The 16715-nt window shown below is 42.3% G+C and overlaps 1 long non-coding RNA gene across 1 annotated transcript in view; it reads left to right on the top strand.

Annotated features, from left to right (window-relative positions):
* Window positions 1-3375: 3375 nt before the first annotated feature.
* LOC126428275 (uncharacterized) overlaps window positions 3376-16715 on the top strand; it is a 35953-nt gene continuing 22613 nt past the window's right edge. The window contains exon 1 of the long non-coding RNA XR_007576808.1: window positions 3376-3420. This is a non-coding gene — a long non-coding RNA (uncharacterized LOC126428275). The remainder of the gene's footprint in view (window positions 3421-16715) is intronic.

Here is a 16715-nt window from a genome sequence, read left to right as displayed (position 1 = left end):
GAGCCATTAGCCACAGATGGAAGGACGAGGCCTTTGCCTTGATAAGGAAAAATTTTAAGTCCCACAAAGTTACATGAAAAAAAAAGGACGCATAACGAACAAATTATCCGTATGGGACAGAAATTGGTAGCTGTTATCTACATGTAAAGACAAAAAAATGATTAAAGTTTCAGAAAAATTGCACGATTTGTTAAAGAGAAAGAGTTTCACAAACTGAGCAAGTCAATAACACATTGATTCACCTCTGGCCCTTATGCAAGCAGTTATTCGGCTTGACACTGATTGACAGAGTTGCTGTATGTCCTACTGAGGGGTGTCGTGCCAAATTCTGTCCAACTGGCGCATTACATCATCAAATTCCAGAGCTAGTTGGAGGGCCCTGTCCATAATTCTCCTCACGTTCTCAGTTGAGGAGAGATCCGGTGACCTTGCTGGCCAAGGTCGGATGTTGCAAGTACGAAGGCAAGCAGTAGAAACTCTCGCCGTGTATGGGTGGGAATTATCTTGGTGAAATGTTAGCCCAGGACGGGATGTCACGAAGAGCAACAAAACGGGCCACAGAATCGTCGACGTACCGCAGTGCCAGAAGAATGCCCCGGATGACAGTCAAAGGGGTCCTGCTATGAAACGAAATGGCGCTCCAGACCATCAGACCTCACTGTCGGGCCGTATGTCGGGCGACAATCAGGTTGGCATCCCACTGCGGTGCTGAGCGTACATTTCAGTAAGATAATCCCCGGCTGCACACGGCGAGAGTTTCTACTGCTTGTCTTCATGCTTGCCAAACCCTATCTCGGCCAGCGAGGTCGCCAGATCTCATCTCAACTGAAGACGTATGGGGAATTGTGGGCACGGCCCTCCAACCAGCTTGGGATTTTGACGATGTAACGCGCCAATTGGGCAGGATTTGGCACAATGTCCATCAGCAACACATGCAACTACTCTGTCAATCAATGTCAAGCTGCTAGCATAAGGACCAGAGGTGAGCCAACGCGTTACTGACGTGATCAGTTTGTGAAGCTCTTTTTCTTGAATAAATCGTCCAATTTTTCTGAAACTGAAACCATTTTTTGTCTGTACATGTAGATCACATCTACTAATTTCTGTCCCATATGCATATATGTTTCATGGTGCGTCGTTTTTTATTTTTTGGTTGAATGTTTTCACGTGGACGTCTCTGGTTCGGAAGGAAATTGAAGCCAGATTCTGTGCCACCAGCCTTTCATTTTCCACTGGATTTAGCACGTAAAATAAGTGGAAGCCACCAATTCGGAGAAAAACGCAAGAAAAATCTACGTAACAAACTGAAGAATAAGGTGCATTTAATTTGCGCTGTTATCGACATGTGACTGAAATTAAATTCAGTTTATATGAAAATCGGATGAAGAGGGAATTGCGATACTAAAACCCGACTTTGACCTGTGACTATATAGTGAATATGCGACAACGTCTTAAACAACACGCAAACTATAACGTTCCGATTCCGATTTCGAGAATGTGGTAAATTGGTGGGAAAATTAATCGAACTACGGCTATTACGACCAATAACGTATAAATAAGAGGATAAGATAAAGAAGTGCGTATTGTAACAAGTAGTTCTATAGATGTAACAGACATAGCTACGCACAGTTCGGTCTAAAAAAATTATTTATCGTAAGTAAATGGTAGCCGAGGTGGAAACTGCGATGCGCCGTTTCGAATATGTATTTACTTGCAGTAGTAAATCGAAATAGTTATCAAAAAAGAACTGTTTACCTCAAGAAATCGAAGCTCGTGTTGGAAAAAATTCTATTAGACATACATATTAGGCGCAGACTGTGATGAATAATTAGTAATAACGTGTGTACCATGAGTAAATCAAAACAGTTACTACAAAAAGAAAAGAATCTGAACAATTTATGGTGAAGGAAATGAAAGTCGTAAAATACAGCACAATAGCTGCGGTGGGGGTCAAGTTAAACACTAAGAATTAAAAAAAAAAAAAAAGAAAATAAAACGGAAGATGTCGTAAAGAAAGACTGATAACTCCATTAAATAATATAATTTCCTCGGAGACAGAAGAGACAGTATTTGGTTTCTGATACACAGCACAGACAAAAATAAACCAACGATAATATGACAACAAACTACGCTACAAAATGCAGCTCAAACTGCGCACCAAATGACGTCACAGCGGCTATTATGATTACTGTTATGTTGCACCGCAAATTCTTCTTGAACTGAGGATCAATAAGAAGCACCGTGACTAAGGTTGTGGAATAAGAACTGCTATTTTCCAAGACACCATTACGAAGATGGGCGGCATAAATTAGACAGCCGCAGTACTCGCAAATATTCCTATCTTCTTTTCTGTCAGACACCATTCAGTCATTGCTGCGCAATAATAATGACTTCTTTCTCACTAAATATCCACCACTTCTTTTGGTGTTCCTTCGCTTTTACTGCCCCTTATAGTTTACTATCAATCTTTATGTCGTAATCCGTCAATTACGCATGAGTTCGATTATCTCCTTAAGGTTTTAATGTTGGGATAATATAGCAATGACTTCACTGACATTGGTTGCGGGATTTTATTCTTGATGACGAATGCTACGAATTTGTTCCTTGCCTCATTATCTTTTCTGCACTGAAATAATATACGGTTTGTATCTCCCCGAGTAGTATCGTCACAATGACAGGCTGGTGTGTGGTTTATATGCAGTCGCTATAAATGCTCTCGGAATGTCCCAAGATTGAGCATTACTCAATGCGGTTGTTGCTAGTCGGGCTCAATAAACGTTCTGAAATCAAGGTCGCTTCGGAATTCGTGGTTGTATTTGCGCATAGTCCTGTAATTTGGCCCATTCTTCCTGCCAGGATTCGAATGCCCTTTTTCGAATAAGTTGTCCATATTCTGTATCGGGAAGCTTGTCCGTAGAGTGCTTTGCTAGTTGACCCGCTTTTTCACTGCCTCTGTGTTCGACTCGGCAGAGATAAAGGGAGTGAGCGGTCCACGAATATCTGTGGTCTAAGAGCAACGGTGACAGTTGAATACAGAGATTCGGCTTATCCTTTGGCGTATACGTTCCCTGGACTCGGACCGAGTAGAAAAGAACGGGAAAAGAAAGGACGATGTCGGCTACTGGAGCCGTTTGTCTGGTGGTGGCGGTGTGCGCGATGTACGCTACGGCCGAAGAGGTGGACCCCAGCCTGGAGTGGTCGCCGACCCGCGTGCTGCGCGGGGGCGGAGGCCGCAGCGAGCGCGCCGTGCTGGGACTGCTGGCCGGCGGGGGCGTGCCGGACAGCGAGCTGCAGCTGGAGGCGGAGGCGGGGGCGGAGGGGGAGGCGCGCGTCGCCAAGCGGCAGGCGGCCGGCCTGGACTGGCAGCTGCTGGCCGAGGAGGGCGGCGGCGAGGCCAGGACCCGCGTCAAGCGCGCACAGGTCAGTCGCGGGGTACCTCCTAGATTACATTACATTAGATTAGATTAGTTTTTCGTTCCATAGATCCGTGCTGAGGAGATCCTCGTGGATGTGGAACATGTCAACTTTTGTATTTTTTATATAAAAAGCTGAAATAACAATACTAATAGTATGAATATATATACATCATTCGTTTCTATTAAAAAATTCGTCAATGGAGTAGGATAGTATGAATATATACATATAATACATCATTTGTTTCTATTAAAAAATTCGTCAATGGAGTAGAAGGAGTTGGCCACTAGTAAGTCTTTCAGGCTCCTTTTAAACTGATCTTTATTTGTAACTAAATTTTTTATGTTTGCTGGCAAATTATTGAAGATGAGGGTTCCTGAGTAGTGGACCCCTTTTTGAACTAAAGTAAGCGCTTTTAAGTCCTTGTGCAGATCATTTTTGTTCGTGGTATTGTATGTATGAACTGAGCTGCTTGTTGGAAAAAGAGATATATTATTTAGGACAAATTTCATTAAGGAGTAAATATACTGAGAGGCAGTAGTTAGTATACCCAGTTCTTTGAAGAGGTTTCTACAGGACGTCCGTGAATTTACTCCACAAATAATACTTATTACACGCTTTTGGACTCTGAAAACTTTTGTTTGACTTGAAGAGTTACCCCAAAATATTATACTATATGACATTATGGAATGAAAGTAGGCAAAGTATGCAAGCTTTTTCATTTTTATGTCGCCTATGTCTGCTAACACTCGAATTGCAAATACAGATTTGTTAAGTCCTTTCTGCAGTTCTGTGGTGTGCTCCTCCCAACTAAATTTATTATCAAGTTGTAATCCCAGGAATTTAAGACTCAACCCCTTCTATCTGCTCTTCTTCATACTTTATGTATATGCTGAGTGGAGACCTCTTACAGGTTCTGAACTGCATATAGTGAGTCTTTTCGAAATTTAATGTCAGTGAGTTGGCTTTAAACCATTTATTAATATCCACAAAAATATCATTAGCAGATCTTTCTAGAACTACACTCGACATACTATTTATTGCAATACTTGTGCCATCTGCAAACAAAACTAACTCTGCTTCTGGCAGTGTAACTGATGAGAGATCATTAATGTACACAAGAAAAAGCAATGGTCCTAAGATGGATCCTTGTGGGATACCACATGTAATTTCTTCCCACTCTGATGATGACTGATGACTTAATTCACTAGTCCCTTGCACTGACACCCTTTGTTTCCTGTTAGCGAGGTATGACTTTCGAACCATTTTGCAGCACTGCCCGTGACACCATAGAATTCTAATTATTTAAAAGGATGTTGTGGTTCACACAATCGAATGCCTTTGACAAATCACAGAAAATACCTGCTGCTTGTAACATCGTGTCGTGTGCTGCACTACTCGACAAGTCGTTGGAAGTCCCCTGCAGAAATACTGAGCAGTGCTACCTTTACAGCCGACCATAATTGCGAAAGTGTGCACGCACTGGCTCCTCCATTATGTCTCATAAATGTTCTACGGTATTCATCCTAGGCGGCCTCGAGGATCAAATTGTCCAGAAGGTTCTTCAAACCAATCGTGAACAATTGGGGCTGGTGACACGGCACTTTGTCATTCATAATCGTTGTTGGTCTCCAAGTAGCCGAACATAAACATTTCTAGTTAATGACTAGTTCAGCTGGACCAGAGGACCCAGTCCATACCGTGTAAACACAACCCACATCATTATGGAGCCACCACCAGCTTGCACAGTGCCTCGTTGACAACTTGCATCCGTGCTTTCGTGGTGTCTGCGCCACACTCGAACCCCACCATCAGCTCTCACCGACTGAAATCGGAACTCAGCTGACCAGGCTACGTTTTCCAGTTGTCCTGGCGGCCGACCACAGGAGAGGCGCTGCAGGCGGTGTCGTGTTGTTAGCAAAGGCACTCGCGCCGGTCGCCTGTTGCCGTAGCCCGTTAACCTTCATGCGGTCGCGCTAGAAATAGTCACGCGACCGCTCGCGCGGGCGGTCGGCAGACCCCCGAGAGTTTTCATCGATCTCTTGAGGTTTTCCCCTTTTAAAGGTCATATTTCCACAAAATATCGACATAGGATATCTCACACAATATTGCAAACACATTTGTAATCAAAATTATTTATTTAACAAAAAATATACAATGGAATACAAAAAGGAAGCCAAATACCCAAATGAAATATAAGAACATTTTTTTTTAGTTGTAATATTTTGGGACTATATAATGTAATACTTAAGACTAAATTATTCACTGTCTTAACTCGTCACAAGAAAAGCTAATTTTGCTTTGAAAAAAGAATTTTTGATTGAAAACGTCACAAACATTTCTGTCAGATGAAAAATGCTGATCAGTCTGTATCCATTTCATTTCAGTTTTGAGGCTGACAATTATTGCACGTAACTGTCGTGGTTGAATGTCGTAGAGAGACGTTTCTTCCACATTCTCGCTTTTATATTCTTTTTTGAGCCATACAAATAACATATTCCTCTCCTTGTAGGGGTTGATACAGCTGGATAAACTACGTCACTCTCTCTGTAATTTTCCAAAAATACTAACAAATCTTTTGGTAAATGCTTCAATTTAGCTCTTTCTTTCAGGTTTTCGCTCATCAGTTCCAAAGATAACGCATGTAAGAATTGTCTTCTCGTTTTTTCTTTCATATTACCTGTGTTGAAATAAAAAATGCGTAACGAATTTATTGCTGCCAAGTCAAGTAAGCGGAAAAATATACATGCAGGCCGCCTTTGTGTTCTTCTTGATGTTGAAATTCTGGAGCACATGCACATTCACTAGAGAATTGGAAGAGTCTATAAAATTTAGGAATTATAGGGGAATTACAAAAAGAAATACTTACATTCCGAAGTAGACGAGTAGAACAAAGTCTCGTAAGCGCTCGCAAGGCGGTAAACTGACCCCCGAACGTGTTCGGACCTATTTGAACTTGTCCTGAGAGGCAGAGAGGTGCGACTTGGGCCAACTTTGAGCAGCTTCTGTCGGAAAAAGGTTCAACTAGAGAATACATGTCCCTCCCGCCGCCTCGTTACCTTTGTGGAGTAGGTATGGCGCGAAATTGCAAAAAGGCGGTCACTTCACCGCCCGCGCGAGCGCGTGAAGGTTAAAGCTAAATTTTGCCACACTGGCCTAACAGATACTTTCATCGTACGTCCCACATTGATTTCTGCGGTTATTTCAGCCAGAGCTCCTTGTCTTTTAGCCAATGACAAATCTACGAAATGGAACGTCTTATAGGTCTCCTGGTACCATTCCGCGTTCAAAGTCTGTTAATTCCCGTCGTGGGTGCATAATCACGTCGCAAACCTTTTCACGTGGATCGGCTCAATACAAATCACCGCACCGCCAGTGCACCTTGTGTACGCGATATTATCGCCATGTGATTACGTGCATTTCGCTACGACGTGACTTCTGTCACCTCATTGTATAACACACACATATTACTGCCTTATGTCTGGTTTATTCATCCATTTAAACAAAACACTTTGCGGGCATGACCGTGTACGGTTAAATTTTACTTGCGGCATCAGCTGCGTTGTCCGCCGATGCTGTTTTTTTCTACTAGCCAGAATTCGTTCAAAATTATAGGATATACTCACTGGGGTATTGTGCTTCTTTTAACACAAGGATTTTCTTAGTTTTTAAATCCCAGAGAAATTAGAGCCTTACGTACATAGAAAAGTGTGGATAGTTTCCTTATGTCAACTTTTTACAAAAATAATTATAATCTTAAAACTGACCAATACTTTTAGAAATCCATTGCTTGAAGTAGCTAGAAATGTAAGTAATTTTTTTTTTCAAATTTTTATTCCCAATAGTTTTGATAAAAAGTGCCTGTTACATGAATAAATTTTCCACCCTCTCCGGAGCCCCTTATCGATGCTGTGTGCTGTTGTTGACAGTTCCTTTCCCTTGGCCGTAACCAGTCGGTTGGTAGTATAAAGCAGCCAATGAGAATTGCTGAATCTAATGATTTGTTTCGCCGCAATATATGAATTGGTAACTTTTGTTTTCGACATGGGTAGCACGAGAGAGGCAATTATTGATCTGGCTATTATGGATTATAAGTTGATTACAGTTTTCGTATTCATTTCTTGTTTGTATGTTTCTCGGCTCGGAATGTGACAAGATTTCTGGGGATGTTGTGTCATATTACAGTATTATAGTTTGGTTGTGAGTAAGCGATGCCAATGAATCTGACAACAGGAAAACTGGTTGTGGTGACGGACTGGTCTGTAGCGTGGCCTAGTGTTGGTTCCGAAAACTTTGTCTTGCATTTTACAAAAGTCCCAGTTTCCAAGATTGTGGTTACGCAGATTCCTCAGAGCACAATTTCCATTTTAAGGAACATTCTATTTCATATGACGTTCTTTACAGCATATTCCATTATGCCGCCACATAATTTCTTGTACTCCGTACGACGTTTATCAAACTCAGTTTTCTCATTTCTGCCGCCACCCTGTCCGATACTTTACAGAGTGGCAGTGTTTCTCTACTGGTCATAGACTGGTCACGCGTCAGCTTCGCGTAACCAGTGCGATGGTACTTTCAGGTAACCAAATAGAGGTGAAATTTAAACAATTCCGTTCTTTCGTTATTGTCATTAAAATTTGACGGTATTTTTTTGTTGCGACCTAATGGCATAGCTTCAATTGCTGCGAGTGAAATGAGCTGTAATTAAATTTACGGTCTTGATTGTCACGAATTTTTGATTGTTTCCCCGAGTACGTCACGAATTACAATGTTGTGTTTAGGTTCGAATGGGGCAGTTTGGATGTAAAGTTGGCGAAGATTGCTCGTATACAAAACACTTGTAAATGTGGACGGCACTCTTGGTGCTGCTGCATCTACAGGTAAGGGGAAGAATGTTGTTAGGGGCGTAGGTAAAACTGCTCAATTTGTTCTTTTAAATGGGCCTACCTTATTTTGTGGCGCGAGATTTAATTTTTCTTTGATGAAAAGTACTACCTCTTCCAGCTTGGGTAATGGTTGGATTACTGTTGCTTTTGTTGCATGTAACAGTGCAGGGAGAGCTGGTTTGGAGTCCTTTGAGACTCGTGAAATCTTGGCTTACCGTACTATACCTGTTTCAGAGATTATTATCTCTGGTGAGGGTTCTTATCTTATGCCACATGGGAGTTTATCATTGACTTGTCTTTGACTTGACTTATGGAAAAAGTTCAAGGCAATCGTAAAATGCGTTTTAGACAGGTACGTGCCGAGTAAAACTGTGAGGGACGGGAAAAATCCACCGTGGTACAACAACAAAGTTAGGAAACTACTGCGAAAGCAAAGAGAGCTCCACTCCAAGTTTAAACGCAGCCAAAGCCTCTCAGACAAACAGAAGCTAAACGATGTCAAAGTTAGCGTAAGGAGGGCTATGCGTGAAGCGTTCATTGAATTCGAAAGTAAAATTCTATGTACCGACTTGACAGAAAATCCTAGGAAGTTCTGGTCTTACGTTAAATCAGTAAGTGGCTCGAAACAGCATATCCAGACACTACGGGATGATGATGGCATTGAAACAGAGGATGACACGCGTAAAGCTGAAATACTAAACACCTTTTTCCAAAGCTGTTTCACAGAGGAAGACCGCACTGCAGTTCCTTCTCTAAATCCTCGCAGAAACGAAAAAATGGCTGACATCGAAATAAGTGTCCAAGGAATAGAAAAGCAACTGGAATCACTCAATAGAGGAAAGTCCACTGGACCTGACGGGATACCAATTCGATTCTACACAGAGTACGCGAAAGAACTTGCCCCCCTTCTAACAGCCGTGTACCGCAAGTCTCTAGAGGAACGGAGGGTTCCAAATGATTGGAAAAGAGCACAGATAGTCCCAGTCTTCAAGAAGGGTCGTCGAGCAGATGCGCAAAACTATAGACCTATATCTCTTACGTCGATCTCTTGTAGAATTTTAGAACATGTTTTTTGCTCGCGTATCATGTCATTTCTGGAAACCCAGAATCTACTATGTAGGAATCAACATGGATTCCGGAAACAGCGATCGTCTGAGACCCAACTGGCCTTATTTGTTCATGAGACCCAGAAAATATTAGATACAGGCTCCCAAGTAGATGCTATTTTTCTTGACTTCCGGAAGGCGTTCGATACAGTTCCGCACTGTCGCCTGATAAACAAAGTAAGAGCCTACGGAATATCAGACCAGCTGTGTGGCTGGATTGAAGAGTTTTTAGCAAACAGAACACAGCATGTTGTTATCAATGGAGAGACGTCTACAGACGTTAAAGTAACCTCTGGCGTGCCACAGGGGAGTGTTATGGGACCATTGCTTTTCACAATATATATAAATGACCTAGTAGATAGTGTCGGAAGTTCCATGCGGCTTTTCGCGGATGATGCTGTAGTATACAGAGAAGTTGCTGCATTAGAAAATTGTAGCGAAATGCAGGAAGATCTGCAGCGGATAGGCACTTGGTGCAGGGAGTGGCAACTGACCCTTAACATAGGCAAATGTAATGTATTGCGAATACATAGAAAGAAGGATCCTTTATTGTATGATTATATGATAGCGGGACAAACACTGGTAGCAGTTACTTCTGTAAAATATCTGGGAGTGTGCGTACGGAACGATTTGAAGTGGAATGATCATGTAAAATTAATTGTTGGTAAGGCGGGTACCAGGTTGAGATTCATTGGGAGAGTGCTTAGAAAATGTAGTCCATCAACAAAGGAGGCGGCTTACAAAACACTCGTTCGACCTATACTTGAGTATTGCTCATCAGTGTGGGATCCGTACCAGGTCGGGTTGACACAGAAGATAGAGAAGATCCAAAGAAGAGCGGCGCGTTTTGTCACCGGGTTATTTGGTAACCGTGATAGCGTTACGGAGATGTTTAATAAACTCAAGTGGCAGACTCTGCAAGAGAGGCGCTCTGCATCGCGGTGTAGCTTGCTCGCCAGGTTTCGAGAGGGTGCGTTTCTGGATGAGGTATCGAATATATTGCTTCCCCCTACTTATACCTCCCGAGGAGATCACGAATGTAAAATTAGAGAGATTAGAGCGCGCACGGAGGCTTTCAGACAGTCGTTCTTCCCGCGAACCATACGCGACTGGAACAGGAAAGGGAGGTAATGACAGTGGCACGTAAAGTGCCCTCCGCCACACACCGTTGGGTGGCTTGCGGAGTATCAATGTAGATGTAGATGAAGATGTAGAAAGCCAAAAGACGTAGTTGTGGTGGCAGATTGCTATGTAGCATAGCGCAAGGTCTCGGTTAGGTTGACATGTGAAAGTTTGTGAGTTGGTTATGTCATCGAATGTGAAAGCTAAAATACCAGGTTCTGGTGAGAGACTGATCTGTGCCTTAAGCTCGACGCCAATGTTATGTTGGAATGTGAGCTGCATTCGCAAAAATTACATTAATAATCTTTGTTGCCGCATATATTTAACTGTTTTTTCCAAATATGTCGCGAATTACGAAGTTGTGGCTTCAATTGCTACTAGCGAAACGAGCAATAATTGAATTTATAATCTTGTCACAAACATTTTACTGTTTTTTTCCCGAATGTCATGTTTTCTTGCGAATGTGTCGCGAATTACGAGGTTATTGTTAGCACAAGTTCAATTAAATTTATAATCTTGATCGACGAAATATTTGACTGTTTCTTTCATACCTGTTATGATTTTGCCGGCCGGGATGGCCGAGCGGTTTAAGGCGCTACAGTCTGGAACCGCACGACCACTACGGTCGCAGGTTCGAATCCTGCCTCGGGCATGAATGTGTGTGATGTCCTTAGGTAGTTAGGTTTAAGTAGTTCTAAGTTCTAGGGGACTTATGACCACAGCAGTTGAGTCCCATAGTGCTCAGAGCCATTTGAACCATTTGTTATGATTTTGGACGTTGTGACAATATTCTTTCGAAACATGTCGTCTGTCCGCTGCTGTCACCGGCTGCGTAGAACTAAGGTCTCGATCGTACGTATACGACGATAATTTAAGGTCGTGCACGAACACACGATCCACCCTTCTGCTCGGGCGTCTGTTGTACGATCTTTTGAAACGCTTACTATTGTTCAGATTTCATCTTTTTTATTATTTTATTTTTTATGTTTTTTAAAATTTTTTACAGTTTATTTCACAAATACGATTTTTATCAGGCTACATACCATTCTGCCCAGCTGGAGGATTCCCCAATATCCATCCGGGGGATTCCCCAATCTTATCACGCAGCAGCTTCATTAGTCAGGAATTCACCGTACCGACTGCTTTGCATCCTGCGCAATGCTCATGCGTAAGAGAAAACGATTACAGTTAACTTGTTGGCTCAGGTTATGATAATGAGTGATTTATAAGGTTTAAGTAGTGCAAAATTTTATCAGTGGGAACAGAAGACAGTGATAGTGGTCCTAGTACTCCAAAGTAATCTACAGCGGGCATGTTTAAATGTAAGAGGCGAAAACAAAAATATAAAAAAATCTGGGAAACTAATCCTGAATTTAAAGTTTCATGTTTACTGATGAATCGAACTCTGAAAGGGTTAAATGTAGAATCCGTAATGTAACTTTAGTGTCTGGATTGGAATGTGTTAAAAAAAATCCTAAAAGTGAAAATATTCTCAAAAAAGTGAAGGTGGTGCCATCTAAGAGCCATAAAATTTTGAGAACATTTGTGAAATGAGCTACAACTGATGCGTCTTTAAATAATCAGGCTCACATTACTGAAAAAGAAATCGGCAGAATTCGTGGCAGAACACAATCATCGTTTTATTGTTGTAGATCAACTGGAGGGCATAGTTAAAAGTTGCTTTCCTGATTCTAAACCCGCCGACGCTATACATTTGCGTTGCACCAGATGTTCCAACATCGTAAAGAATGTGATAGTAGAGAGCCATAAGAATGAACTTGCAGAAAAACTGGGACATAAAACATTCAGCGTTTTTACTGATGAGTCAACAGACGCCGTGTGTCGTAGTTAGATATTTTGATAAAGACACAAATAAAATTGAGAGTAAATTTTTCAGTCTTTGTGAAATTTTTAAGCAGGGAAAATATGATAAGGTAAATGAAGGTGCAACAAGTAAACAGTTTATTCTAATTCAATACTTTCATTTTATGAGTGCAATGTTGCTGCAAACAATGTTACATGGTTTGCATCTGATGGTTATAATTCTATGATGCGGTCAAGGAACTCTGTTGCTACTAGGTAACCTGAAAAACATCAAGGACTAATTATTCTCAAATGTATGTGTCACTCGCTTCACATGTGTGCCAGTGAAGCTTGTAAATGTCTTTCCTGACTTTGTGATGACCTAGCTAGGAACATTCACAACCATTTTAAGGCAAGTGCAAGTAGAGAGACACAACTGCATGAAGTTCAAGGATTCTAGATATCAAAATTCATAAATTGTTGCATCCATCACAGACAAGATGGCTATCTTTGCGGGCCTTTGTAGTCATAATTTTAGAACAATAAGTTTTGATTTTAAAGAACTAGAGGAGAGGCTGACTGCGGCAGAAGAAACTCACCGATCACTCAGTGACAATTTTTAAAAAAATATTTTATTAGTTTTGGCCGACATTTTACCGAAATTCACAGATTTAAACAAGTATTTCCAGAGTGGTAAAGTTGTTATTATTGACTTACATGAACAGATGGTAGAAGGGTACAAGGAAATGTTGCTTTGCTACATGGGTGGGGCGTATGCTCTAACCAATAAACTGACACTGACCCCTAACAGCAGGGCAAAGTTTCTTCCTGACAGCCAAATGAATTTAGGAATTGAAGATCAATTCAGAAACCAATGAACGGTAAACTCAAAAAGATTTTTTTCGTACCTTTTCAAATTGTTCAGTATGGCCCCCTTGAGATGCACGGTATACTTCAAGCTGTTCCTACACTACAACGATCATGTCTTGAGTTACATCTTCCACAGCTGCTGTTATGTGATGTCTCAGTTCATTCACTGCTGTCGGTAACGGAGGCACAGAAACAGTCTTTTATAAACCCCCACAAATAATAATCACATACAGTCAGGTCAGGTGACCTTGGAGGCCAGTAATGTAAGGCTGAATCATTTGGTCCAGTGCGACCGATCCATCGTTCAGTAATCCTTTGATTTAAAAATTCTCGCACTTCCAGACGCCAGTGTGGCGCTGCCCCATCCTGTGGGTAAATGGCGTCGTTCGAATCAGTCTCCAACTGCGGGAAAAGGAAGTTCTCAAGAATATCGAGATATGTGCTTCCTGTAACAGTGTTCTCGGTAAAGAAAAATGGACCATACACCGTTTCCCGTGAAGCTGCACAAAACAGATTACCACTCGTGTTGTACAACTTCATGTGGTTGTTCTGTACCCCATATTCTCATATTATGAGGGTTCACCCTTCCATTTAATTGGAATGTTGCCTCGTCACTTAAACACTAAGCGTGGAAGAAAACTGTCATTCTCCATCTGGCCAAGATCAGCATCACAGAACTCCACACGTTGTTGTTTGGCACCTTCACGAAGAGCTTGCAGTAGCTGAATTTTGTATGGTTTCATGTGTAAACGTCGACGCAACACACGCCAGACGGACATGTTAAGCTGTCGAGTTGCACGGCGAACGGATTTCTGCGGACTCCTTGTGAAACTATGGCGGATGAGTTCGTCTGTGGCAGACACTCGGGGACGGCCCGGCGATTTGCCTTTACACAAACAACCTGTTTCCCGGAATTGCTCATGCTATCGTCTGTAGGAGGATCCACACCGTACCTAGTACGAAAGTCACGCTCAACAGTTATTACTGACCCGCAATGCGCAAAACGTAGCGCACAAAACGCTTTCTGTTGTCCCGACACCATTTTTACTAGAGCTGAAGTGGGCGCTCACTGATGCTGCCTAGCGGGAGCCATGTAAAACTCGAGAGTTTGCTCTTTTCAACAGTACGTTGTTCACGCACATATCTCAAATAACACAATAGCTACAATTTTTTAAAAATCGGATGGTTCTTTTTGATAGACGCTGTATAATCAATGGGATTCCGTGAAATACTTTTATCGCAAATGTAGGGATTTCATGCAGGTGGGATGTCCAGAACTGAAATGATGATGATTTATTGCCACTGCTTGCAGTTTTGACGCCTAAAAGGACTCTTTCAAACAAAGAAAGAGAAAAGCTCCCTGTCTTATACCTGTTATGTCAAAAGTAGAGATGATAATAAGCATATACAACAAATCGATGATGACTGGAAGAAACTTCCTATCGTAAAAATAGACGAAAATGTTAAGAACTTTTCAGAAGTTGACGTATTTTGGGGGATCGTACTCAACATGAGAACTTTATTTGGCGAGAGAGAGTTCAAAAATGGTTCAAATGGCTCTGAGCACTATGCGACTTAACTTCTGAGGTCATCAGTCGCCTAGAACTTAGAACTAATTAAACCTAACTAACCTAGGGACATCACACACATCCATGCCCGAGGCAGGATTCGAACCTGCGACCGTAGCGGTCGCTCGGCTCCAGACTGTAGCGCCTAGAACCGCACGGCCACTCCGGCCGGCAGAGAGAGTTCCTAGCCCCACCAGAGTTCGCACTATCGTGTTTATCCATTACATATTCAAGTGCTGACTGCGAAGGAGTTTTTAGTATGATGAATCTTATAAAAGTGAAAAATACGAATAGGTTCGCTACTTCCACATTGAATGGATGTTTGCTTGCTAGCCAGTGTGTGAGGAGCAGCAGCTCATGCAAAAAAAAAAAAAAAAAAAAAAAAAAAAAACTGCTGATGCTCAGTAGCATGAAGAAAACGCAGTTACATTCACGGCCATCCATTTTCAGTTCTTATGTTCCTAACCCTTTACAGGAGGAAGAGGATGATGTGATGATGCATTCCATTTTTAGGTCTTCCAAGGTAAGCAAATAACGAAGTTGTTTCTCTACATAATTTTATGAACCATATTATTGTTATAAATTCTTTCCTAATTAAAAATTTAAAAATCAATCGCATTAAAACGTGGAGAAGTAAGCGTGAAATAATCGGACGCGCCTATTTTTTATGTGGTACCACTATAAAGCGCCGTCCGAGGCCGGTCGAGACCTCTTCCCAGTACACTGCAACAATCATAATAGCGCTGTAATTCCGTTTTTCTTGACGGTAAGCATGTAAGTGAGAAAAGTTAAAAAAAGGATTAAAATTATGCTTAAATTTGCGAGCCAAATACGAAGGTTGGAACTTAAATAGTGTCAACTATTTATTCACAATCGAAAGAGTTACATGTTTGCACCTGTTACGCCGGCCGGTGTGGCCAAGCGGTTCTAGGCGCTTCAGTCTAGAACCGCGCCACCGCTACGGTCGCAGGTTCGAATCCTGCCTCGGGCATGGATGTGTGTGATGTCCTTAGGTTAGTTAGATTTAAGTAGTTCTAAGTTCCAGGGGACTGATGACCTCAGATGTTAAGTCCCATAGTGTTCAGAGCCATTTGAACCATTTTTGCACCTGTTTCTGTCCTTCAAAATAGTCACCAGCCTTATGTAGAACCCGTTGCCAGCGATGTGGAAGGCGTAGTATACCGTTAGCAGACCATGTTCCATTGATGGTGCGAATGGAGCGGTCTACTGCCTGTCGAATCTTCAAATAGCTCTCAGCATTATGGGACTTAACATCTGAGGTCACCAGCCCCCTAAACTTAGAACTACATAAACCTAAATAACCTAAGCATATCATACACAGCCATGCCCGAGTCAGGATTCGAGCCTGCCGTAGCGGCTGCGCGGTTGCAGACTGAAGCGCCTAGAACCGCTCGGCCACAACGGCCGGCTCTGTCGAATCTCTGGAACAGTTCTGAAGCGAATGCCACGAAGTGGTTCCTTCATCTTCGGAATCAAATCGAAGTCACAAGGACTTAAGTCGTATTACTGTTCGTTTTTGGAGCATCACCTGCGAGCAGCTTTCCGAAAGAAGCGGCGACACTTTCTACGCAAGCCACCCATCATTTTGCACGGCAGTGCTCGGGCGCGTACAGCGCAAGCTGTGACTGCTTTGGTCGGTCGATGGGACTGGGAAGTACTGCACCATCCACCATACTCCCCTTACTTAAGTCCTTGCGACTTTGATTTGATTCCAAAGATGAAGGAACCACTTCGTGGCAGTCGCTTCAGAACTGTTCCAGAGATTCGACAGGCAGTAGACTGCTCCATTCGCACCATCAACAGAACAGGCTCTGCTAAGGTATACTACGCCTTTCACATCGCTGGCAACGGGTTCTACACAACGCTGGTGAGTACTTTGAAGGACAGTAACAGGTGCAAACATGTAACTCTTTTGTACAGGTTGT

This window comes from Schistocerca serialis, chromosome 12 (assembly GCF_023864345.2).
Source record: "Schistocerca serialis cubense isolate TAMUIC-IGC-003099 chromosome 12, iqSchSeri2.2, whole genome shotgun sequence".
Classification (NCBI taxonomy): domain Eukaryota; kingdom Metazoa; phylum Arthropoda; class Insecta; order Orthoptera; family Acrididae; genus Schistocerca; species Schistocerca serialis.
This window is presented reverse-complemented; position numbering and strand designations above follow the sequence as displayed.